The 27,933-nt window shown below is 36.4% G+C and overlaps 1 long non-coding RNA gene across 1 annotated transcript; it reads left to right on the top strand.

Annotated features, from left to right (window-relative positions):
* LOC139078811 (uncharacterized) lies at positions 1 to 27,933 on the top strand. Its single transcript, XR_011531927.1, has 6 exons — positions 1 to 131; positions 1,429 to 1,569; positions 17,333 to 17,533; positions 17,643 to 17,813; positions 20,506 to 20,606; positions 27,842 to 27,933. It is a non-coding gene; the product is annotated as an uncharacterized lncRNA (long non-coding RNA).

Below are 27,933 nucleotides of genomic sequence, written 5' to 3'. Positions count from 1 at the left end.
CAGGAAGTTGTGGGGGCAGCAGCAGACGTGCGAGGTGATTAATAACAACATAGATAACTTCTGCTGAGGAATTTCACAAGCTGAGCTTTAACAGGCATTAACTCACTTAATCCTCGCACCAAGTCTCAGAGGTAGGTACTATTATCACCATATCACAGATTTGGAAACTGAGGCAAAGAGATGCTAAGAAACTTGTCCAAAGCCACAAAGCAAATACATAGCAGAGCTGGGATTTGAACACGTAAGCACCCAGAAAGTTCATGCAGAAAATCACTGGGCACAGCATCTTCTGTATGGTTGCCTAGAGACGGGAGGATAAGAGAAACAATCGAAGATCACATTTTGGTTGGACTGCCATGGCGGGCCATTGGGAATACATTTATGGCATGAGGTTAAGAATTTGATAGTTTAAAGCAAGGGAAAGAATGAGAGGGAGGCTTCCTTTGTGAAAGCCTGTGCTTTTCCTTTTATCATGTAATTTGTGCTGCGTGGTCTCAGAATGGATTCTGTGACCTCTCCAGTCCCCACCCCTGACTGGCTCTTGAGCTCTGAGCCTTGTGCTCTGTGACCTTCTGTTTGGCCACATGGGATATGAGCTTCTTCGGCAGCTGCATGGCTCTTGTTCAGATGGCTGCTGGCAGTGAAGTAGAAGTACAGATGGTAGAACACCTCTTTGGCCAAGTTCAGTGGAGTGAGCAGGAATAGGAAGTGTTGGATGATGCCCATTCTGCTTGCCATCTCTGGGGACAAGTTGGGAACACCTAAAATGCCAATGCTGATGAGCCATTTGATGCTAGACTATAGCTTGGGGACTATGAACCCTCCGGGCTGCCCAACCCCTGAGGGCTGAGGAGACCAACATCTCCTTTCAGGGCACACTAGGAGGAAAGCTCTGGACCCAGATTTTTCAAATTTTGGTGTGCATCAGAATCATCTGAGAGGCTTGTTGAAACACAAACTTCTGGGCCCCATCCCTGCTTTCTGATTCCGTAGGTCTGGGGTGTGGCTTGAGAATTTGGATTTCCAAGACGTGTCCAGGAGATGTTGTTGTTGCTGGTGAGGAAACGTCCTTTGAGAGCTACTGCTTTGGAACGTGGGGTTTCTAAAAGGATTTAATATGTTCCACTTTTCTTAGACAAATCAATCTTTTAAAACATGTATCCCTCTGTCTTTAAGAACATTTATAGTCTATAAAAGTTTCTTGCCATTCACAGATTTAAGATAAGAGCAACTCAAATAAAATAATTTCTCATTTCGCTGAAACAAAAAGTTGCCTTCATGTTATAGAGCCACTACGTGTACGAACTGGCAGTCAGTAGTTGGTGAGCGAATCTACCCAAAGGCCACTGTCCACAACTCAAACTGTCTTCGTTGGTTATTCATGGCTATTGTACATTTTAAGTGAATAACTACTTATTCTCATGCTAGATTACAAATTCAAATGCCTAACTGGTCCAGGAAAACAACTGGAAATGAGGGGAGAGAGCTGAGTGGAGAATGTCATGCACTGGTGGGCTTGTATCTATCCAAGAACAGAAGCCTTCCTGAGCTCTAGCTGACTGATGCCAGGTAGGAACTTGGGGTTGCTTTGCCATGTCTTCCAGTTTTCAAGAGAATCCAGAAATCCAGATTTTTACATGAAACTCCCCCCCTTTATTTTTTTTTTTATTTTTATTTTTTATTAATGTTATGATAGATTACAACCTTGTGAGATTTCAGTTGTACATTTTTGTTAGTCATGTTGTGGGTACACCACTTCCCCCTCCGTACCCTCCCCCCACCCCCCCTTTTCCCTGGTAACCACCGATCAGATCTCCTTCTCAATATACTAATTTCCACCTATGTGTGGAGTCATATAGAGTTCGTCTTTCTCTGACTGACTTATTTCGCTTAACATAATGCCCTCGAGGTCCATCCACGTTGTTGTGAATGGGCCAATTTCGTCTTTTTTTATGGCTGAGTAGTATTCCATTGTGTATATATACCACATCTTCTTTATCCAATCATCGGTTTCTGGGCATGTAGGCTGGTTCCACATCTTGGCTATTGTAAATAATGCTGCGATGAACATAGGGGTGCAACGGACTCTTGAGATATCTGATATCAGGTTCTTGGGATAGATACCCAGTAATGGGATGGCTGGGTCATAGGGTATTTCTATTTTTAACTTTTTGAGAAATCTCCATACTGTTTTCCATAGTGGCTGTACCAGTTTGCATTCCCACCAACAGTGTATGAGGGTTCCTCTTTCTCCACAACCTCTCCAACATTTGTCGTTCTTGGTTTTGGATGTTTTTGCCAATCTAACGGGGGTAAGGTGATATCTTAGTGTAGTTTTGATTTGCATTTCCCTGATGATTAGCGATGATGAACATCTTTTCATGTGTCTATTGGCCATATTCATATCTTCTTTTGAGAAATGTCTGTTCATGTCCTCTGCCCATTTTTTGATCGGGTTGTTTGTTTTTTTGTTGTTAAGCATTGTGAGTTCTTTGTATATTATGGAGATTAACCCTTTGTCGGATAAGTGGCTTGTAAATATTTTTTCCCAATTAGTGAGCTGTTTTTTTGTTTCAATCCTGTTTTCCCTTGCCTTGAAGAAGCTCTTTAGTCTGATGAAGTCCCATTTGTTTATTCTTTCTATTGTTTCCCTCAACTGAGGAGTTACAGTGTCCGAAAAGATTCTTTTGAAACTGATGTCAAAGAGTGTACTGCCTATATTCTCTTCCAAAAGACTTATTGTCTCAGACCTAATCTTTAGGTCTTTGATCCATTTTGAGTTTATTTTGGTGTGTGGTGAAAAAGAATGGTCAATTTTCAATCTTTTGCATGTGGCTGTCCAGTTTTCCCAGCACCATTTGTTGAAGAGACTTTCTTTTCTCCATTGTAGGCCCTCTGCTCCTTTGTCGCCCCCCTTTATTTTTAATGTTAGCTCTCTGAAGGCCCAAGAAAACACATTTGCAAGCCAATTCTAAATTTACTTTTACCATCAAATCATACACCAGGATTTGAGCATTAGTGAAGATTTTGGGAACACGGTTTTGTGAATGCCAAGTGCTCATTATTCAAAATTTTAAGAGTTTAGTTTAAATATGTGTCTGCCTTTTAAAAGCAGTCTTATTTTAATGAAGGAAAAGAAGTGTACTACAGAGTTTCATTCTGGGGGCAGGAGATGGAGCAGGAGGTTCTTCACAGAATAACTAAAATAACTTTAAAAAGTCTGAATTCAACGCCACAAGTACATAGTCCCGTGCCAAACAGAGATTGTATTCTCTGGGCTGGCCCTTATCATTATTCACATTCTTTTACTAGCCTGAAAATCAGTTTGAGAGACAAACCTCCAGTTGTTGAAAGCAGAAATAATTTTCCTAAAGTGAAACAATTTGCATTAAAATATTTTTATCCAAAGGCTAAAGTTGCTGTATGACGGCTGAGGTGTTAACGGTCAACTCTCAATTATCCAGAACCAAGTTGTTGGATTTTCATATTAGTTCTCCTTTCCTTTACTTACCCTTTGACTATTTTATTGCCCCTACCACTGCCATCATAAACCTGGCAGATAGAACCACAAGATGTGGTTTGAGTAGCAATTCTTTGAAGAGTCAAGTTGAGAGGCTCTTGCAATCTAAGCTCTAATTTGAAGTTAGGGTTTTGGCAGTTTTCATTTATGCATTTTTCTGCCAATCCTGCTTTCATTTAAGTAGCTGAGGATGACTAGGATTGCGTTTCTTCTCTTTCCAAAACACCCAGGATTTTGGATATTTTTCCTTGAGAGAGAAAAATTCCAATCTTTTTATAGGAGAAACAACAGGATAAATGCTGGCTATCAGTGAGAGTTATGCAAAGGGTCAGCACGTGGAGGAGCCAGTGATGTCCTTGATAGATCGCTTGACATGTCTAGGCCTTAGTTTCTTCACCTAGAAATGAATAGGATGGACAAACTCAATGATTTTCCCCTCTGTACTATACAATGAACATATATCCATGTCATGACATGGTCTTCAAAAACATGCAGAAAAATCACATCATACAAATACACCATAATTTATTTATCCAATCTTCTACCATTGTATTCTTAAGCTGCTTCTAATTTTTTACCTACACAAATATTGCTGCAATAAATATTTTAGTACCTAGCTCAGAATAATTTCTTAAGATAAATTCCTAGAAACAGAATTATTCTCAAAAAGAATATGAATATTTTAAGGGTTTTGATAGATTGTTATGTTATTGTCTTTTTGAAATATGATATTACACACGAGTTAAAAGTAACAACAAATGGGTTTTCCCAACTTTTCTCTTTATCACTGAGTAACTGTAACCTGTGAGTTCAAACACAGTTGGAAATTAGCCGCAAGATTTTGGGATTTTAGTGATTACCCTGTAAAAGGAGTTTAATAACATCTTATCCAACTGAAGCCAGGGGACTGGACTGGACGACCACTCAGGACATCTTTTTGTACTAATGGTTAGGACTTTTTTTGTCAAACGCTGTGATTAAACCTTTCGGACGAAACTTAAGAGAAACATGGAATGTAATAGAAAATAACACACACGTCTTAATACAGATCAGTATGATTCTAGTACAGGTGGCAGGGTTAATGGAAGTGGAGGGGAGAACAAATTTTCACTGAGTGTGTGCTGTTGTTCTAAGAGCTGGAGATATGAGTGAGAAAAATAAAGAAACAGAGAAATCTCACCTTTATGGAGTCCATGTTACACATACCACGCATACACCTACATGCACACGCACACATAATAAATGCTCCAAAGCTAAACAAATCAGAAGAAAGCAATAGAGAGTGAAGCAGCAGTGATATCTCAGATACAGCCGTCAGAGAGGCCTCTTTCAGGAGGTGCTGTTAGAACAGAGATTTAAATGAAGCGGAGGAGGAAACCATGCCAAGTGCTAGGGAAAGGCTGTTCCCGGTCAGAGAACAGAAACGTGCAAAAACCCTGAGACAGAGAATGAGCTTAGCGTTCTCAAGGAGTAGCCAGAAGACCTGTGTAACTGGAGTGACCAGGAGGTGAGTGGTAGGAGAAGAAGTTGGGGAGGAACCGAGTTATTTGGGGCCTGATGGTAAGCAGTTTGCATTTCCTTCTGACCATGTTGGGAAACCTTTGGAAGGTTGAGTAAAGGGCAGTGATATGTTTTAATTTATGTCTAAAGAGGTCATTCTGCTGCTACATGAAGAGTAAAATTTTCGGAGGGCAAGATTAGAAACAAGGAAATCAGTTAGGAGCCTCCAGGCAACAGCTGACTATGGCTTTGAATAGGACAGCTGAGGAGGTGGTGAGAGGTGGTCAGATGTGTGGCATATTTTGAAGTTAGAGTCAAAGCCCTTGTTGATCAATGGAGAATGATGTGAGGGAAAGAGATGCATTCAGATGACCCCTCAGTGTTTGGCCTGATCGACTGGGTGATGGAACCATTTACTGAGATGGGAAAGACTTGAAGAGGAGCAGGTGAGGGCGAGATTAAGGAATAAGGAGTTGTGTTTTGTACATTTTAAGTTTGAGATGCCTACTGGGGATCCAAGTGAAGATGTTACATAGGTGGTTGGATATGTGAGGCTGGAATTTAGGGGAAAGGCTGAAGCTGGAGATAAAAATTAGGGAATCAGGGGGCCGGCCCCGTGGCCGAGTGGTTAAGTCCACGTGCTCCGCTGCAGCGGCCCAGGGTTCGGATCCTGGGCGTGGACATGGCACCGCTCGTCAGGCCACGTTGAGGCAGCAGCCCATATGCCACAACTAGAAGGACCTGCAACTAGGATATACAACTATGTACCAGGGGGTATTTGGGGAGATAAAGCAGAAAAAAAAAAAAGATTGGCCACAGTTGTTAGCTCAGGTGCCAATCTTTAAAAAAAAATAAAAATAAAAAAATTAGGGAATCATAGTGTATAGATCATACTTAAAGCCACAAGGATCAGATGATTCATGGTGATTGAGTGCAGAAAGAAAACAGAGGGGAGTCTGTGACTGAGTCCTGTGGAGCACCAACATTTGGGCATAGATAGTGTGCGGAGAGAAGACACAGGTGAATGGCCTGTTGCCTGCTACTTCATCCTATTTTCAAGTAGTATGTCTTTATAGTCCACAGGAAATAGCTGGGACCTAATAGTGAGGAATAAATTCACTGTGGTGAACTCAAAGTCTCAGAAGTCCTTTACAGAGTTTACTTTTCAAATATATCAATCAAATGATAACCTCAATTAAAACAAAATATAAGTGGTCCACTGAGCTAGAATGATAAGACGTAGAGCTATCTTAGCATTAGAAAGAATGTAGCAGTAGTCTACAGAGTTTCAGGATATTATCAAGAAAACTAGCTTGATGATGTTCTAAAGCAATATTATGTGAATATTCCAAGACTAAGGAATAAATGTGAGCAATAAAGCTGGGATCCACTACTTTCCTCTTTAGACAGATGAGTTAAGATCTCTTGAATTGTACTTTTGTCCCATATTTTAGGAGACATTAAAAAGCAGTTTACTTGAGAAATACATATTCTTGGGACTGGCCCCATGGCTGAGTGGTTAAGTTCGCACGCTCCACTGTGGCAGCCCAGGGCTTTGCTGGTTTGGATCCTGGGCACGGACATGACACCACTCATCAGGCCACAATGAGGTGGCATCCCACGTGCCATAACTAGAAGGACCCACAACTAAAATATACAACCACGTACTGGGGAGATTTGGGGAGAAAAAGCAGAAAAGAAAAAGAAACAAAAGAAATACATATTCTTTACCCCAGTGGAAATATGGCAAAGGATATACACAGGCCAGTCACAAGGGATGTACATTAGGAATATATACTGAACCTCAGTAGTAATCAAGTAAACACCAATTAAAATAAGATACGAATTTTAATATTTTGAAGTTGCAATGATTTAAAGAGATGAGTATATATGCACTCACATGCATTATTTATGGGAATGTAAATTAGTACATTTCTAATTTGGTTATCTATCAAAAGTCTTAAAATATTCATATTGTTTTTGAGAGCAATTCTTCACCTAGAAACTTATCTTAAGAAAGTATTCTGAGCTAGGTTCTAAAATATTTATTGCAGCAATATCCGTAAAGGTGAAAAATTAGAAACAGATTGAGAATACACGGTAGGTGATTGGTTAAATAAATTATGACATATTTATATGATGTGATTTCTCTGCATGTTTTTGAAGACTATTTAATAACATGGATAAGTGTTCATTGTATACTATGAGAAAAAAGCGGGTTATAGAACACTGTACACATTATGATATTAATTATGTATGCATGCACATACATATACACACATATATACATAGAAAAAACATGAAGCAACTTCTACCAAGGCATTTACAATGATTTCCTTTGGGTGGTGAAATAGAGGTGATTTTTAAATTCTCCAAATTATCTTTTGCATTTTCTAAAATTTCTACAATATTCATGTATTACTCTTATATTTAAAATTTAAAAATTTATGAATAGGAGAGAGATATTCCTGGACACTTTTGTTTTCCTTGTAATACCATATTATTATGAAATTTGTCCTCCTATTTGCCATTATTGGACATTCGTGGTTTAGAACCAAATAACCTAATTTTGTGACTCATATACAAAGGGTTCTTTTTGTTTTCTTTTAACTTAATATTGTGAAAGTGGTCCTGCCTGCTACTTAATGACAGCTATATATCCTTATGCTATCTTATATTACAGTCATAAAATATATCATAAGAAGAAAGTGCAATACGGAAGTAACTGCTAGATAGCAGAGCTGAATTAGAGATTCTGAATCTTGGCATTGTATAAATGCTAAACAGTAAAGGACTGAGCAAATACGTTGAATCTATTATTATTTTATTTTTGCTATAAAGGTTCTCATCTGATAGTGCATTGTTATGCCAGAATATTTCTTAGGCCAGAAATTTCAATTCTTTAAACTCTCAACTTCAATCTGGAAATTGTAGTGATAGGGACAGCCCCAATTCCTGGCTAAGAATGTAGATGATGTGAACGTCCTTTCCTTTAATGAATAGAAACCATTTGGGGGAAGTAATGTGAAAAATATTATAAAATTCGTTATGGATAATGATAAGGGTGATGAGCTATATAGAAAAGCTCAAACTTCTACAGTAAATATACGTATCCATGTGCGTGTGTGTGTTTTAGTATATGACTTGGACAAGATGAGATTTTTAAGTTTATAAATGGCATGTATGCAAAAGGACATTAAGTATGCTTTTCAAGACAGGCTATTTCTGGCTTAGAATAGCTGTACAGTGACTCAGAAAAAAATAATATGCCAAAGTGTTAAAGTAATTGAGGCAACTTTATATGTAATTCTGGCAAAAAGAGAACTTTTCCCAAATTGCCTCTAACATGTTATGTTTCCCCTGAATGGCCCAGATAATTTCCATAATTAATTTCCATAATTTAAGCCTGTGGAGATCTGACTCTTACATTTTGTTTTCTATGTAGAACACATAAGCCGCTTCCTTTGTGGAATTTACCAATGAAATTGAAAAGGGAATAACTCACCCAAAAGTTGTAGGGTAAACCAAAGACTTTCACTTCTGTCAAAGGCCTCTGGAAGAAGAATTTAAACACATTGGAGGCAGGTTTTACTTTTTCCCTACTTAGTGCCAAACTAACTATTTCCAGCAATTTTGGTGAAAGTAATCTGATGAAAGCATTATTTTTTAATTATACAAAAAGCAAAATATCTTTGCAAGCTTATAAATGAGTTTTGACACCTTCCTATTTTTAGAAGTTGCATTGCCAGGTCACCCTGATATTTCAGAATTTACTTCTCAAATGTGAAAAAAGAATTTGAACCACACTATTGGTATGATTTCAGAATGTTTTAGTGACCGTGGTTAGGGAAGAGTTACAAACTCTTTAAGGAGCGTGCACGTTGGTAGCCTGCCCTTTGAGGTGGGCTTGGTGGTATGTACTTAATAAAGTTTATTGCTAACGTGGAGTCTTTCAAGACACACACGAGTATTTTTTGGCTGTTGTCAGAGTGAAATACTTGAATTACCCCTATCTGGTCTCTAATTGTTTACAATCTGCTCTTGAGGTTGCAGTATGCTTCAATCATACTTGAAACACATAATCTCCCTTCAAAGGTAGCTTGGGAATCTGAAGTGCAGCTAGGGAATTTTAAATGGAAAGGATAAATGAGGCCTGTTGAGTCTTCTCAAATGTAGGTATTGTAGTTTGTTTAAATTATAGCATAATCTAGACGAAAGAATGAAATCTCTAAGACAATTTAGTTAAAAGCAAAAGGACAGGCACTTGTGAAAATAAACACGTAATCACCAAAGACCCTTATTTATTTGGGACTACCTTGAGGATGTAGCTTGGGGGCCAGTGATTTGCAATTCCACCTCAGTCTTCAGAAACCAACAAACCAACCAAATCACAGATAGACACTTGACTTCTTAATCACACTGGCTAATTGGAATTTCTTAGGTGGCTCCAACTTGGACAAAAGCAAAATTTGTGAGGTTAATGAAAGATTCTCTGCCTTGATTCATCCTCCAAATGCTTGAATTCCAACAGTTTTAAGTATTCATTCATGTTCTCTTTATTTCCCTAATTTATCATTTATATCACAAAACTGCACATTTGGCAGTTTCTATCACAAATTATAATTCTAAACTAAAACTTGCAATAAGTCAAACTGAGTTGAGTCCCATATATCTTCTGTTTGGCAGGTACTATTCTAGTGCTTAATGAAGGCTGCTTTGGCTGATCCCTTAATGCTTTAATTTGTCTGGCCACAGTGGCTGGTTTCTGTCTTCTCCAGGAAATGGCTCTGTAGCCAGTGTTTTTTATTTATGTTGCTTCATAGCCATTGCATGCTTCATTTTATTTGGAAGCTTATTTTCTTTTGGCTTTCCCTGCCAGCAGATCGTTTCCCACTTTGTGACTTCATAAGCTTTATTGTAACAATTTGGGGAGAAGAATGTATCTACATACCATGATCAAAACCCTTCTTTTGATATTTGGATTAATGTCAAGACTTGCAATAGATATCTGAAAATGAAGCTAATACTTGAAAGAGCCTTTCACACAGTTGATACCAACGTAATCTTTCCTGTGAATTAAGTGTGTTATACTGGGTGATATAGTTTAATTAACATCCGCACATCCATGTCAAAAAACTCTCTCACTCATTGTCTAAACTTTTCATAAGTCCTTATTTCCTCAGAATCAGCGACATCCTTGCACTCAAGGGATAATTGCACCAACCATTGATTCTGGCTTATTTTTAGCTATGAATGGCAAATAGTGATGGTGTTGATGCTACTATTCTCAGCTTATTGATTTGACAAAAGGTAGTTGTCCCTTGAAGAGATATGTGGGAGGATATTAACTGGCTGTTGAATTTAAGTGAAGACTATAATACAAAAACGGATAACCAGTACACCGTTTATCTTCTTTTTCCCCCCTAACTTTGAAAACACTTTATCTGATGTATCTGGAGTATAATTTGGAGGTGAAAAGTTACAAGAATTAGTAGAGAAATGCATTCTTACATAAGGGAAAACTTTAAGAGGACATATGTAGGAAGAATGTAGGTGGGGACAGGACAGGACAACTGGAGAAAATTTGTAAAGGAAATGAGCTGCTGGTATGAGCTGCTGGTATGAGTTTTTCTCATCCTGAGGTTTCTAACATGTAGGGGGCACTCCATGAGCATAGCCCTCCTGGCTTCTCTCTGCCCCCTCACTCACTCTGCAACAAGGAGAGTTGGAGTGACTTCTCACGGTGAGGTTGGAAGGAAAAGCCCAGTGCTATCCCTTCTCCCTTCCTCTTGGTGGTGAGCTTCCCATAGAGAGCTTTCTCCTTTGTATCTCTGTGTCATAAATTTAACAGAGGCAGATCCCAGGCAGGGCATGTGTCTAGAATGGAGAAGTCTTTTTAATTTGGGGGTTCAGTATTATGAAGTTCACTTGTCTACCTTCTCTAATAACAGCTTTGTAAGGAATAAAGGTATTATTTTGGCAGCTATATGGCAATATTTTTGCCTTATTTCTCAGTTGATTAAGTATCTTGGAAGATACCCTCTAAAATCTCAACAAAGATTACTCAAACAAATGCTCTAAGCCTGCCATTCTGGTCACAATAGCATGGTTGGAGCCAGACTTTCTCTTCTGTATAAATAACCAGAAAACTGGACAAAAATATATGGGAAAACTCTTCCAGACACTGGAGAAAAGGGAGCATGATTTGTGATTCCTGAGAGAAGGAAGAAAATACGGTGAGTCATATGATTTGACTGGCTATCTGTGTGGAGGCACTTTCTGAACCTCAGTGCAGGGAGGGGAGATTAGATAGAGCACAGAGATTTTGCTGAAGTGAGGAGAGAGATATCAATATTTGGGGAGACGGAAGTGCCTTAAATTTGTAGGGCAGAGATGAAGAGTTATGCAGACAAAAAAGCCCAAAAAACAAAAAACACCTCCAGAGATCTCCCAAGGGATCTTCTTGAGTTTTTGGCTAAGTACTAAACTGTGCTTTCATAGTGTGAAACTCCATGAGGCCAGACAAAGAATAAATACTGGGAAATTTAAGCGAAACAATTCTTAGAGCTCACAGATACCTGGGAGAAATTTGACTTTCAACCAGCTAGAATGGACAGGCCTTGTTGAACACCCAAGGCATTCACTAGAGCCCAAGTGAGGTTGGACACATCTAAATCTAAAGTAAAAGCTACTCTAGACTCACCATAACAAATCTTAAAAATAACCCTTAACACTATTAAACTGATTCTAAAGGAGTTTATCTACCCAAACAAAACACAATACTTTTTAAACAAAAACAACAAAATCCAGACACAACGCATTATCCAGTGTTCTCCAGAGAAATAGAACTAATAGGATGTGTGTGCGTGTGTGTGTGTGTATATATATATGTATATATATATATATATATATATAGAAAGAGATATATTATAAGGAATCAACTCATGCAATTATGGAGACTGGAAAGTAGAAAATCTGCAGAACTGATGTCCTAGTTTGAGTTCAAAGATTGAAAGCTGCTGTAGAACCAGGAAAAGCTGATGCTCCAGTTTGAGAACTATTAGCAAGGAGAATTCTTTCTTATGTGGGAGAGGGTCAGCCTTTCATTTCTTTCCAAATGATTGGATTGGGTCCACTCACGTTATGGAGGGCAATCTGCTTTACTCAGTTGGTAACTTAAATATTAATCCCATCAAAACCATCACCGCAGAAACACTCAGAAAAACGTTTGTCCAAATATCTGGGCACCTCGTGGCCCAGTCAAACTGACACATAAAATTAACCATCAAGCTCAGGAATGTAACATTTACAATGTTCACCTGCAATGAAAAAAATTCCTATACATAAGAATGAGGAAACAGGAAAATAAGACCCATAACCAGGGAAAGAAGTCAACAGAAACAGAACCAGAAATGACAAAAATAATAGAAATAAAAGACAAGGACTTTAACATAGTTATTATAAATATGCCCAAAACTTTAAAGGAAAACATGAATGTAGTGAGGAAATAAATGGAAGCTATAAAAAAGAATCAACTGGAACTTCTAGGGCTAAAAATGATAAGATCTGGAATTAAAAATACCATGGCTAGGTTTAACAGCAGATTAGACATGTAGAAAAAAAGATCAATGGACTTGAAGACACAGTAATAGAAAATAAAATAAAACAAAATATGAAAATAAAATAAACAGAGAAACAAGCCTGGAAAAAAAATGACTAGAACTTCCATGATTCCAGGGAAAATGTTAAGTGTTCTAATATAGAATCCCAGAAAAGGAGGTTCACAACAAATATTTGAAGAATAATGCCTAAAACTCATCCAGATTTGATGAAAACTATAAATCCACAGATTCATCACATCATAATCAATTACTGAAAATGTAATAATAAGAACATCTTAAAGGAAAGTGGGCATGGAGAAGATGCATTAAATACAAAAGAATAAAGATAAGAATTACTATTGACTTCTCGTCAGAAACCATAAAAGTTATCTTTAAAATGCCAAAAACAAATAAATAAACAAACTCGTCAACCTAGAACCTATATTTAATGAAAATATCCTTTAAAAACTAAGCAAAGTAAAAATATTTTCTGACAAACAAAATCCAAAAGAATTTGTCACAGGGAGATCTGCCTGTGCCATCAGAAATTGCAAAGAGTGTTTTTTATGATGAAGGAAATGGAAAACACATGGAAACTCTGACCTACTCAAAGAAATGAAGAGCACTGGAAGTGGTAGATATCTGGGTAAATATAAAAATATTTTTTCTTGTTTAAAATTTTTTTAAATGATTGAAAAATTAAAAATGGTGTACTTTGAGTTTATAACAAATGTAGCAGTAAAGTGAATGACAACAATAGCATAATGGATGGAAGGGACATGTGGAATTATATTATTTAATTTAAAGTTCTCATACTATACTTGAAGTCATATAATATTGTTTGAAGCTAGACTGTGATTAGTTAAGTTGTATAAACCCTAGAGCAATCACTAAAAAAGAGAGATATGTCAGTTAATAGAAGACACAAAATAGAAAGCTAGAAAATATTCAATCAAAAGGAAAAGAGAAAAAAACAACAAAGAACAGATGAGAAAAATAGAAAAGAAATAGTAAGCTATACCAATAATAAAGTTAAACAAATTTTCTAAACATTCCAATCAAAAGCCTGAGATTGTCAAAGTGTATATAAGAAAAAAATCAAGACCAAATATATGTTACTTAGAAGAAAAGCACTGTAAGTATAAGGATAGATAAGTTAAAAGTAAAAAAATGTACCCCAAAAATCCTAATCAAGAGAGAGCTGGAGTAACTATATTAGTATTACACAGAGGGGCCTGTAAGACAAGGAATATAACTGGAGGTAAGAAGACACATTTCATAATTATAAAAGAGTCAATTCACCTAGAAGACAAAACAAACCGAACGTGTATGTACCTAATAACAGAGCTTTAATATATAGTAAGCAAAACTGGCAGAACTAAAAGCAGAAATAGACAAATACAATTATAGTTGGAGATTTCAACACTTCTTAGTAATTGACAGAACAAGTAGAGAGGAAATCAGTAAGGATATGGGAGCCTTGAACGTTACCATCAACCTACTTGACTTACTTCCCATTTATAAAAGACTACACCAACAGTGACAGAATACATATTTCTTTCAAGTGCATGCAGAACATCCATGAAGTTAGGCAGATACTGGGTCATAAAACAAGTGTTAGTAAACTTTGAGAGACTGAAATCATACAGAGTATATGATCATAACAGAACTAAATTAGAAATCAATTACAGAAAGATATCTGGAAAATATGAAAATATATGGAAATTAAACAATATACTTCTGAATAATCCATGAGACAAAGAGGAAATCTCAAAGGAAAGCAGAATTCTTTTTCAGTTTAATGACAATGAAAATATAAATAAAAATTTGTGAGATGCAGCTAAAACAGTGCTTGAGGGAAATTTATAGCACTAAATTCTTGTGCTAGAAAAAAATACAGCTATAAATCAATAATATGTTTCACTTTAAGAAATGAAACAAAGAAGTGAAAATGAAACCCACAGCATTTTGCATACAATTTCAGGCGATCCTAGAACCTTTGAAACTCCTTATGAACTTCAGGTTAAAAATCCCTGATCCTTAATGATTAATCTTAATTTTGGATCCAATCCTAGCCTTCTTTCTTGAGCCCCAGAATTTCATGTATAACTGCTTTCAGGACGTCTACAGTTAAGTAGTTCACAGCACCTGAAAATCAAAACTTACAAAAGGTGGTGCATTAACTCCTCCTCCCTCCCCCTTTCTTCCTTCCCTCTCTCTCTTTCCTTTCCCTGTCTCTCCTCTTCCATTTTCCTTTTCTAAACCTAAACCAATGAGCAGTGCCACCATCCACTCAGCTGCTCGTATATCAAAATCTTGGATATCTTTCCTCTCCCTCACTCATACATATAATCAATCACTAAATCCTGCTTATTCCAACACCCAAAACTTTCTTACATCCATCCATTTTTCTCCACTCCTCTTGAAACTGTTCTGGAGTAGGTTATCAACATTTCCCAGGTAGATTATGTAATAACTTCTTAACTTGTCTCCAAAGTCTGTCCTACATATTCACTTTCCCTAGGTAGTCAGTGTGATATTTCAAAAAGGCTAATGTGATCTTGTCACACTCCTGTTTATAAACTTTCTCTAGCTTTGCTGTGACCTTGGGGTTAACTCCAGTGCCTTTGACATGGCTTATAAAACCTTTCATGATTGGAACCCTGTTTATCTCATGGACCTTTCTCTCTCCTTATGTTCTGCTCCTAATTTTATGTTCCACCTATAATGAACTTCTTCCTCTTTCTCTTGGTTTCATGCTTTCTCTTTCTTCCAAGCCTTCACAGATGCTATTCATTTTGTCTGGAATATTTTTCTAATCCTTTTCCCTTGGCACCCTCATGCTTTATGCCCCCCCACATTTTATTGGATCATTCCTATTCATCCTTTGGATCTTGTTTAGCTGCTATTTCTCGGTCCAGGACTTCCCAGATCTTCCTTCTGCTACTTGCCTGTCTTCAACTTTAATGGATTAGTGTTCCTGCTAAGAATCTCATTACGTCTTATCATTCTGAATTGTAATTTCTTACTTCCGTATCTTCCCGTCTAGACTGTACTATAATATTTATCCTTGAGAATAAAATGATGGTGCCTTCTTTCTGATAACCTGTGGCAATGTAAGAAGGATTCAGGAATTCTTAATTACCTGGGAAAATATATGACAAAAATAATGTAAATATACAGTAAGACCTGGTAGATAGTCAATAAATATTTGTGTAACTAATAGACTTTGTGATTATATATTATCGTATGTCACTATCATAACCTATGCTCTTATAGATTTTTTCTCTATTCTACTGACAAGGAAAATATAACTGTTTTGTTAATAAGTGCTGGTGATGTGTTGAATAGATTATGAAGAAAAATTAAATGTTACAGTTTTTCAATTTTCTATGTATTTTATTATATTTTTCTTTCACAGAGAGGAATTCTGAGCATAGAATTATGGATATTTGCTTGAGAATCTATGATGTAAAGATCTCAGCATCCCAACTGAATGCAAAATTGATGGGCTTTCCACTGTGCTAAGTCATCTTGCCTGCTTTTCATTTTTGTATTATTAAGTTGTAATTGCCCATTCTCTCCTGCCCCTTTACTATGAACATTCAAGTAGTTAGTACTAAAATTATACCATGCCATCACCAAAATCCAGCACCAGAGCCTTATTAGACTAATAACAGATCCGTTAGAGATTAGAAGGGGTCAGTATGCCCTTTTGGCGTGGCTCTCGCACACTGTACTCTACTTTGGTGGAAAAACAAAATCATTAAAATAACATTATGCATGCATAGTCATTAAACCATGTTATAAACATTTGGCTCATTTAACTACGTCTGGGGTTGGGTGTATTTGTCAAGTCATGCTGATAAAAGTCGCAAAGAATTTTGGAATATTTAAAAATAATCTATAGTCATGTGCTCATAATATTGATTTTCTTTATCATATACTAGGAAGGAAATCAACAGTAAAGTAAATGTGGTCAAGCAGAGCTGAGCTATACTTCTGTCAGCCCTAAACACAAATATAAAACATTTAGAAGTGTTCTGCTCTTCCATAACCTTTGAGCTATAAGGAGGAAAAGAAATATCAATCACATGGAAAACAACTTGGATCCAGGCATAGTGATGTTTTACAAGTATTTAATGTCCTATAACTGTATTTATTCTAATAAGAGATTATTACCAACAGATTAAAGCTTTTATTTTAACAGATTTGAGTATTTTAATCTGATGTTGACTTTTTTTGTTGTTCTTTTTTGCTCATCCCAGTCAATGATCATTTTATTAATGTTATTGAGTCATTCATTTATTCATCAAACTTTTATTCATTTAGCATATGTCAGGGACTGTGCTGTTGAGGCTCCAGAGACGAATAACACACAATGTATGACACTAAAGGGTAGAGCTATGGGTAGAGGCTGTGGATACTCTCTGCACCTATGTGTATCTATGAGGCTTCCTTCCCTCTGAGGAACCTTGGGTCATGCTCCCTGGCCTCCATTGGAGGAGGGCCTTTGTCTTCTCTTTTGTGTCTCTCTCTGGAGCCCTGTGGACGTGGTTGGGGAATGCCAAGGCAACTCTGGCTGCTCCAATTTGTATGCTTTCCCTTTAAAATATTCTGAGGACTCCATGTGTCACTCTGGATTATCATTTGTCCTCAAATGAATATGCTAATAACATTTAGGTTTCTATTGATCTTTTACTTAATTTAGAAAGAAGCTTCACTGATGCATTACATTCGTTGCTATGCAATGTCAAGGAATACTATCATTATGATTAGTACCATCTGCAACAAATGAGAGGAAGCAACACACAACAGAGCTGAAGATTCAGAGCCTCTCTCCCAGCTGACTTGGGTGTGTACTAGTACACTGCCTCTAGATTTTTACAACCGCATGCATACAATCCATAGGGTAGGTAGATTTCTCTGGCCTTTTAAGATTTTGTTTTGTTTTGTGACTTAAAAGTTTTTTTTTCCTTTTTCCTTCTGGGAATAGAAATATGTTTATTTCCATTTTACAGGCAAACCACTTCAATAGAACATGGCTGGCAGCCATATGGTCACATATGAATCCAACAGTTAATTTAGCAAAGAAAACTGCTTGTAACAAGTTTTGAATATGTTATCCCAGGTAGTACTTTGTTGACAAATGAGATGATTGCCCAGAAAATGATAGTAACATTTGTAAAAAGGTATGTACCCTTTAGCCATTTAATGATAGTCAAATTATTAGCCACCATCTATTTGAAGTGCAGTCTGTGGCACTTGTAGGAGGTACTTAACACTTTTTATATACAATTTTATAGCAAAAATATGGTGTTAATTTTCAAGCAGCTTACAATCTAGTAAACTTTTGAATGAGTGCTTGTATTACCCTTATCTGGAACTTCTAGGTCTAGACTTTTGGCTGGCATGGCTTCCAGAACTGGCTGTATGACTGTATTTTAGAACCAGTGTTTTTAGCCAAAACTAATAAATGTGGAGTGGCTCAAGGATGGAAAAACAAAACAAAACAAAACTCTAACTAAACACATTAGAATTTCATAAAGGGTTATTAGGCATTTTGGGGAAACAACTCATACCGGTTTTTGTTTTATCTCACAGATTGTCACCTCCCCGGATGGTTCCTTCAGCTCTAACATTTGTAGGATCAAAGCTGTAACCATCCAGTCATCACTCTTCACATGCAGAGCACACACATGGTGTGTGGTTAGGATTCTGTCCCTTTATAATTCTTTGGCATCAGGCGTGGATACAAGGGAAAGCAAAAGTATCTGGGTGTTTTGTGAATTTTGTTTATATTTTACTGAAGATAGTTGTTTAAACTCTGGGGAAATTAAATCTTCTACAGCCATTCATAGACGTGAGAAGTGCACAGTTTTAGTTAAATGAACACTATGATAAAGATTTCCTCAGAAGAAATCCATAACAGTTTTAGTCTAATTTTATCAGTTATTTTTTCAGTAATGGTACGACTTAAACATTTGGATATTTATTACATGTACCACAAAAATAAAATTTGTTGAATTTCTGAACTGAACTTGTGGTCAGTGCCAAAATTATAACACAACATTAGTAAGATATTAAAAATATGATGACAGTGGAAGGACTATCCACAATATACCAACAGGTCTGACTTCCGGAAGGAGATATAAACACTTCCTCAAAATATTTTAAAAGCAGAGATAAAAGGGAGTCCCCACCCTCCCCTTCATTAAATGAAAATGGATTAACAAATAAGATTCTTAAAAATCACTAAAATGTATATAGAATGCCACTACGTGCTTCCATATATGAAGCATGACAGCCAAGCGCAACTAGTAAAGTTGTAAATCACCAAGTCAAAGAGCAAAGAGCTGAAATGTGTCTCAGTGTCGTTTCTTTCTGAGAGATCTTTCATATGCACATTGGAACGCTCATGGGGACAGTGTTGCAAAAGGGTTAATAATGAGACTACCGTTCCTCCAAAGCTGTTCTCCATGAATCTCTTGACTTTCAAACAGTTTGGCATGGTGTGACTCTTTCAATATGTAGAAGTCATGACATGATCCAGGAAGTTTACCAAAACGTTTGTACTGTTTTATTTAGCCTGGCATCCAGTATTTTAGGGCATTTACAAAACAGTGTGAATGAGAGAATACCAAAAATGAACTATTTACATCAAAAGAGAGAAATTTAGGGAAATTTTAGAAAAGAATTAAAAGATGAAGTAAATATTAATTTCTCTGCAAAAATCTGTTTTACACTAGTTATTTCATCTAACTTTGATTTTGAATTCAGATTCAGGGGCAAATAGTCAGAGTTTATATTTCAAAACATAATTACTTTTTATGGCTACAGGAGAGTGAGCATTGTAATGGGAAGAATTTCTGATATGGAAGAAAATCACCCACCATTGTATAGTCTTATTTGGTTTTAAGAGATACCCAAATCTAGGCTCTGTTCTTGACTTATATTTGGTTTAAACTCTTTAAGTCTTTTCTGGCTATTTATCTTCATGTACAAAATAGAAAAAATAATAATTACAACCTGCCTTTCGGGGGTCTGGTAAAAATCAATAAAATGAAAATAGAAAAATCAATCTTGGTTAGTAATTCTTTTGAGAAGCTGGATAGAACAAAATGTGATACCAACACTGTGTCTAATTGCAGCCCCAATTCTTCGGAAGGCAGTAGCTAATTTTCAGTGAGCCTTCTGGACTTACCACATCTACTAGGAATTCATATTGAAATGGATTAGAAGTCTAAACTTTAAAAGAATGGAGAAACATTATCCTTCACATGCCGTTGGAGTGATCTATCTAAAAAGCAAAATTTACTTTACTTCAGTGTTAAAAATTCCTCAATGATTTCATCATATTCAAGACAAACATATCATACACGCTTTTGCATGATGCAACTTTGATTATCCTTTTTTGGCTTAGACTACCATCATCCCAATGCGTACCCTGTACTTCACTTGTAAGCTTCATAGAGTTCCCTGAATGCACTAAGCTCTCCCAAGCTTTCTTGCCTCATATATGTTGTTTCCTCTGCATGACATGCCATATTCTCACTATCTTCCATCCTTCCACCAGCAACCTAGTGAATTTCTTTTCACTCCTCAAAACTCAGCTTATATCACCTCCTCCATGTACCTTTTCCTGACATTCCAGTTGCCTGAAAGAATGCTATATTTGTTTTATGTCTGTCTCCTGAACACATCATGGGATCCTGAGTTGTAGTTCCCTATTCTATGTACCTTTGTATTTCCAGAGCCTAGCTCAGTGTTGGTGATTGAACAAATAAATAAATGGATGAACCTCTGGTATGAATTATGCAGTGTCTCTCTGGAAGCATCTGGAGTTAAGTACTAATAATAAATTAAACCACTCCACCCATCTAGGGTTTGGAACCAATTGAGAGATGCAGCCAAGAATCAAGCACTTGAAGATCAAAGTGATGGCTTTGTAACTGACAAAGCCTGGGTTGGAGAACACAGCTTAGGTATGTGGCAATAGTGGGTTTCCTAAGAGAACCCGAGAATTAGACACAATACTTTCTCAGTGAAGGCAGTTCTGGAAAACCACAGGCCACCTTCATGTTTAGGTACAGACTCTTAACCACTAAGTTTATGGCATGGCCAAGAATAGACCAGAACACATGCGTATGATCAAGTCCCAAAGAGGAAGAGGGAAAGAGCTGATCCAAGCCTCCCTACTTTTTATCCCAAATCCATCAATCAGTTAAATCAAACTTTCTCCTTGGGAAAGAATTTTTGCAGGGGCAGAGAGGCCAGAAGCATTACTTGAATGGATGTCTTTCTACATGAGAAAATGAAATCAGGGGAAAGTTAGCTCCCCTTATATACCTTCTTATAGAACTACAAACGGTTGCCTTTCCACATGTCCTTTCTCTGTCAATGGCATTACTCTTCCTCCAGCTATCCAAGTATAATCAGAGACACACTATTCTGGTTTATAACTCATTTCCCTCAAAGAACAATTGGCAATGGTCCTCCAGCCTGTGGTCTCAGGTCTATAACTAATTGTTGATATTTTTAAATTTTTTTAAATATAAAAGTAATACCTGATTATTTTGAAAATTACAATGGATTCAGATATATAAAAATAAGCCTCCCTAAAAATATCCTTGTCTTCCAGCATTTTTCACTGTCTGGAGATAACTATCGTTCATGTATCTATTCCAGACTTATTTTTTAGGCATTTATACATGTTTAGACATAAAGATTTTTAAGGAACACAAATACTTAATAAAAACTGATAGACATTTTCCTATGTCATATTTTACGTGTTTACCTAACTCTTTTTAACACTCCATAGAATGAATGCTTTGTAATTTCTTTCAGCATTCCCCTATTTCTTTCAGCATTCCCCTACATTTAGGTTGTTTCCAATGTCTTACTACTACAAAGAATAAAAATTCTATATACCTATCTCTCTTACTATTTTTGCAAGAGAGATTCCTGTAAGTAAAACTGTTGAGTCAAGTAACTTGTACCTTATAATTTTGATAGATTTTCCTACATAGTGCTTTAAAAAAGCCTATGCTAACAATAAATCAAGTTTCCATTTCCCAAACCTTACGGACCCTGGATATTATAAATCTTTCAAGTTCTTACTAATTGAGTGAGTAAAACACATATTATTGTTTTAATTCCATTTTTTTTATTACTTATGATATTGAACATGCTTTTGCATGGTTATTAGTCTTTGGCACTTCCTCTTCTGCCAGTTCATAATTTTTGCCCATTTTTATTTGATAATTTAACTTTTACATATGTTTTGAATTTTAATTCTGTATCTGCTAAGTATGTTGCAAATATTTTCTCACAGAAGTGGCTTTCTTTTCACTTTGTTGAACAGTTAAACTTTACTCACAGATTTTGCTGCCAATATTTTCATAGACTAAATTCCCATATAAGCATCACTCTCTTTTAGGGTTTCTATTCTGCTCCATTGATCTATTTATCTACTCTTCATACTACTTTAATCCTATAATAGCAGTCTTTAATAACAATAATTGCTAATATTTTTTGAACCTCTAATATGTGCCTGTCACCATTCTATTAATTTCACAACTATTTTATGCAGTAATCAACATTATTATCACCATTTTACATACTAGGAAACTGCTTTCCAAAGAGCTTAAGTAACTTGCTCAGGGTTACTGAGCTGGTAAACTGCTGAGCTGGGATGGAACCCCAATATTCTGATCCAAGGTGGTTGCTGTTAAGAACTATATCATGAGCATTTTCCACAGGTTTATAGAACGCTTTGACATTTGGTATAGCAAGTTGTCCCTCAAAGCTGCTTTATTTCACAATTTTCTTACACATTTATAAGTAAATTTTATAAGCATCTCACCATGTTTCAGAAAAAGTTCTGTTCAATGATAATTGTTTTGAAATTTTAGATTATTTTGAGAAAGAAACATCATTGTTATGGGCTGAGTTATGCTCCCCTCAAACGTCCCCAAATTCGAATGTTAAAGTCCTAACTCCTAGTATCTCATATTGTGATTGTATTTGGAGCTAGTTTCTTTAAAGAGATAATTAAGTTACAATGAGATCATTGTGGGGGGGCACTAATCCAATATGACTGGTGGTGTCATAAGAAGAGGAAATTTGGAACAGATTCAGAGGGAAGACCACATGAAGACATAGGGAAAGATAGCCATCTAAGGAGAGAGGCTCAGAAGAAACTAACCTTGCTGAAACCTCGATCTTGGACTTCTAGCCTGCATTACTGTAAGAAAATACATTTCTGTTTAAATGACCCATCTGCAGTACTTTGTTATGGCGGCCCTAGTAAACTAATACAGTCATTGTCATAATTTACTGTCTTCTCACCTACGAAAATGTTATGACTTGTAGTTTATTTCTTTAGGTTCTTCAGGTAGGTATAAGTGTTTTCTTCAAGTACACATTAATATTTCTTGTTAGTCTTGTCCCTATTCATTTTATTCTTTCTGTTACTTCTATGAATTGGATATTTTTTCTATTATATTTATAATTGGTATTAATTTTTATATATTTGTATTTTATCTGACTATCTTACCAGACTCTTATTAGTTTTAATAGTTTTGCAGTTGTCTTGGAGTTTTCAGGCAGGCAAATATATAACATGCAAATAAGGGCAATTTTGTTTTGTTTCTTTATTTCTAATATATACATTTCACTTTTCTTGTTTTATTGCGTTGGTTAGAAAATTTCAGAATAAGCTTGAATAATAGTGGTGATAATGAGCATCCTTGCCTAACTCCTGACTTTTTGTGTGTGTGGTCTTTTTTTGCTGAGGAAGATTCACCCTGAGGTAGCATCCACTGCCACACTTCCTCTTTTTGTATGTGAGCTGCCACCACAGTATGGCCACTGACAGACAAGCGGTGTAGACCCATGTCTGGGAACCAGACCTGGGCCACTGAAGTGGAGTGCACTGAACTTAACCACTAGGCCACTGGGGCTGGCCCCTAGCTTCTGACATTATTTGTCAATCTTTAAGTATGATATTTATCATAGGGTTTTATATAATTTTCAAGTTATTACAAATTTTCTAGGAGTCCTTTATTCTCTCTCTTTATCAGCATAATGAATTATAGGAATTGCTTTACCAGGAGCTTTCAAAATAATCCTATAGGTTTTCTCTTTTCGTATGTTAAATATAGTGAATTGCAAGGATAGATTTCTAAATTTAAACCATCTTTAGATTCTAAGAATAAGCCTGTTTGTTTATTGTGCATACTTCTTATAATTCACTGCTGGGTTTGAATTACTAATATTTTATTCATGAATTTTTCAGCAAGTGCATGAGTGGGGTAAACTTTCCAAGTCATTGCATGACTGAAGATTAATTTTGCCTATACATTTGAATAATAATTTAGTTTGGATTAGAATTCTAGGTTCAAAATAATTTTGAAGACATTGGTCCATTATATTCTGGGATCCAGTCTTGTAGCTGAGAAATTAGAGGCCAGTTTAATCCTCTCAGGTCAGAACTATTAAGAAAAGGCTCATGATTTGATGTGAATTACAGCAAAAATGGATTAGAGTGGAAGTTTTTGGATTCTATATGAACTATTTTGTTATGCCTCGCTTTTACATGTTTATACTCTATAGTTTTCACTATAATACATCCCTGCTAGGTAGGATGAAGTAGGAAAATTAACATGTTTCATCTTTTCATTCCATCAGCATAATCTAATGAAAGAGGACTACACTTAGAAGTTAAGAATAAGTAATTCTTACTAGTGAATAGGAAGCAGGTTAAAGGTTATTCCACTTTGTCAATGCAGAAGTGAGACCAAAACCCAGGTCTCTTAATTATGAGATGTATGAGATTCTTGTTAGGAAAGGGTTTGCTGAAGCAAGAAAAAACTTGAACTTTTGCTCAAATGATAAAGGAGCCTTGGCGACTGCCAACCGTCTGGGGGCAGAGCCACCCTGAAATGCAGAGGTCCATTGGCATTTGCTTGTTCTGACTCTTGCTCTGTTAGACTTGGAACTTTCAGCCATTAAAAATATTAACCCCCCTTTTTACTCATTATCTACACATGTTTGAACAATATTTGTATATAGACAACTCTGGAACCTCTATTAGTTTCTAAGGATATTTAAAGTACTAATTTACACTCAAAACTCAATTTTTCCATATTTATTTTATCAATCTGGGAGTTATCTGTCAGGTATACATTTACTAAATTTGAGACTGAGAGTATGCCCAAAGAGAACTTTTGTTGGTGAATTAATTGCCTCCTGGATTTGTCAAATAAAGCACGAGCCTGATGGTCATGCTACAACTTGCCCTGCAGGTCTTCATGAAAAAGAAATGTACTGATTTAAATAAATAATGCCTGTTTAATTAAATTAGTCATTTCAAAACCATATCCCTAATTTGCTGTCTGGTTTTAGCTGTTATTTTGTTAAAAAATCTTGCATTTCCACTTGAGAGCCTTGCACGTAAGAAACAATTCCAAATAAGATAGAGAACATTCATCATTAGTTTCTTAAGAAAGTTAAAGTGACTACCCTAAATGATAGAAATGCATACTTATAGAGGAAAAGATCTTGCTTTAACACTTTAGTATAATTAGTAACAGAATGTATAGCATCAGATAAAAATAAAGATGTAAAGTGGCATATGTTTTACTATGTATTAAATATATTTATTCAGTAATCTAGACCTCTATTCTGGTTGACTCACATGCATACTGGATGGGGTCCTTTAGGAATAAGATGAACTGCCATTTTTGATTTTTTTAAAACCAGTTTCCATTTGAAGAAGATATTTTTAGAATTCATTTAAGTAAATTACAGATCTGCTATTACTGGGCCATCAAATGCAATTTGGCACAGCATGATGTTTCAACAGTTGCTCGAAGTTAACAGTGACTATAGAACCCTGTGTGATCAGCTAAGGTTATTTTTAAACCTGATTCTAGATAACTCAGGGAAGAGCTGTTCTGTTTTCTACATGATAATTGCAGCAACATTTGTCATTGAAGACGTTGCATGCCAATATGTGGGATTCGTTGTAAACCCCTTTCACCATTAAACCACTGAAAACAGAACCTCAAAGCAAAGGGAGAGCCATGCTTTTTTAACTAGAAAGATGACACCTTATTCATTTAGGAATTCTCTGTTGCTTGGTATAATTTGTTTGCTTACTTGTTTGTGAAGGGAAACATCTTTGCATCCATGAAGCTTTGATGTAATTAACCACTTCCATCGCGTATGTTGGGTTCTGTCCTCGATGAAACCATGCTATGTGTGAGTTTCTGGGACATTCCTGGGAGAACTCTGTATTCATTTAACTTGATGACAAAACAGCAACATGCTAAATAATGTGATTAAAGTTGTTAAAAGCCAAAATAAACACTTATAATTATCTCAAGAAAAATGGTGTCAGGCAAGTGCGGTCTCTATAAAGTGGGACTCCGCGTGCGTCTTTCAGGTCCTGCTGCACAATAGATCATAGTTAAAGGTCTGTTAACAGACCTCTGACGGCTGAGCTGGGTAGCTTGTGGTTTCCTTCGAAATCTATTGGCATAATGTGAATTTATGTGTGAGGTGCAAATTGGAAGTTGCCTTCTATTGGTGCCCTTGGCAGAACAGAAATCATACTGTAGGGCTAGCAGCAGGAAGTACATTGCTTTGAAATTACCCAGCAGGGTTTCTGCTTGCTGCTCTTGTTGCTTCTGAGACGGGGGCCTTATATTGTCTGGCCATGATTAAAATCAAAGTGTAGGCTTCTTTGCTGGGTGCCAGTAAACTTAGGTGAAAAACAGAAACAATCTGGAGTTTTAATTATTTTAAAATGCAATGTAGGCAAGAAACAAAGATGAAAGCATTTTTGACTAATCTATCCCAATTATTTCACATAAACGGATTTGCTAAAAAAGAGACCCATAGAGAGAGAGAGAGATTGCCTTTACAAGGGACTTCGTAACATATCTTACAGCCATAAAATATATCTAAGCCATGTATGCCGTTCTTATGAAACTCATAGAGAAAAGTGTCCAAACATTATACTTTTGGGTGAGTAGGGAAAACCAGATGTGCCCTTACCTAATTCCAAATACAGGATGCTATGTATATATGAAGTCAGCTTACAAAGCATGGAATAGAATTTACAGGTTAATTACTTATTAACTTAAAATAGTCCATCTGTAAGGGAGTATCTCTGTGCTATGATTAAGACTGGTCTAATTCCACAGTAGGCTGGCCAGATAATTCCCATTATGTCTGTAGTTCCCAGAGCTGGCAGGCTCTGGATTTCTTCTTTTCAGGTTCTTTTTCCATGAGGAGTATAAAAGCACAAGTCATAGGTTCAGACTTTGCTGTCTCTAATAATCCACTGGGAGAAAATTTAACTCAATTTTGAATAAAATATAGGGAATGCAAACTTGCTATCACATTGCACCAACCAGCTGTCAGATAAACAGTGGTAGAAATCAAGAGTTATGGTGTTGGTTCTTTGGAGAATGTGCTACCATACCCATGCATAAGTACTGGGAGTTCATGCATTAAGTTAACAAATATTTATTGAGTACCTGCTGTGTGGTAGGAACTGTCATAAGGACTGGGGATATACAGGTGAACTAGATTTTCAAGGGAAGCCAGAGAATTAAATAATTATTTACATCTGTTACTCTGAAAACTGACCGCCAAGCTAAGGAAGCACAGTGTGCCAAGGTGCTACATAGCAGGGACCCCCTAACCCACAGCTGGTACTTTACTACAAAGATGTGGATATTACATTTCCACTACAATAGTCACATATTTTTTCAAGATACATAAGAAGAGGAAAAACATATCATTTTGATTGCAAGTTTAGAAATGGCTTTAGGAAAACCGGATATGAAGGTCCATGCCTTTCCTTTAAAAATTCCCCTCATCCAATTCCAATCTATCAGAATACTTCACATCATGTAGCCACAACAAAGAGCAGGTGTGTAGAACCCCTACAAATCCTCCAGCCCAAATGCTAAAGGCCTCTGTCTTATCTGATGACAGTGCTCAAGGTCAAGGCTCTTGAGCTATCAAACCTGCTCAGACAAGGGTGAAATGCAGATTTTATATCTTCTTCCACTTGAATTTCAATGCATGAAAGAGTGCAATCGTAATAAGATACAGTTATATTAAAGAGCATTCATGAGTATCTTTTGCACCTATCTAAATTTTGGACCTGGCAGTTATAACTTTGTTTTGTTTCGTTTGACAGATAAAGCACAGAAGATTCAAGCTGCCTCCGGTCTTAAGAAGTTAACATGGAATTTGGCTGTTTCAAAAATTAAAATCTGCTTACAAAAATTA

This window comes from Equus przewalskii, chromosome 2 (assembly GCF_037783145.1).
Source record: "Equus przewalskii isolate Varuska chromosome 2, EquPr2, whole genome shotgun sequence".
NCBI lineage: Eukaryota > Metazoa > Chordata > Mammalia > Perissodactyla > Equidae > Equus > Equus przewalskii.
This window is presented reverse-complemented; position numbering and strand designations above follow the sequence as displayed.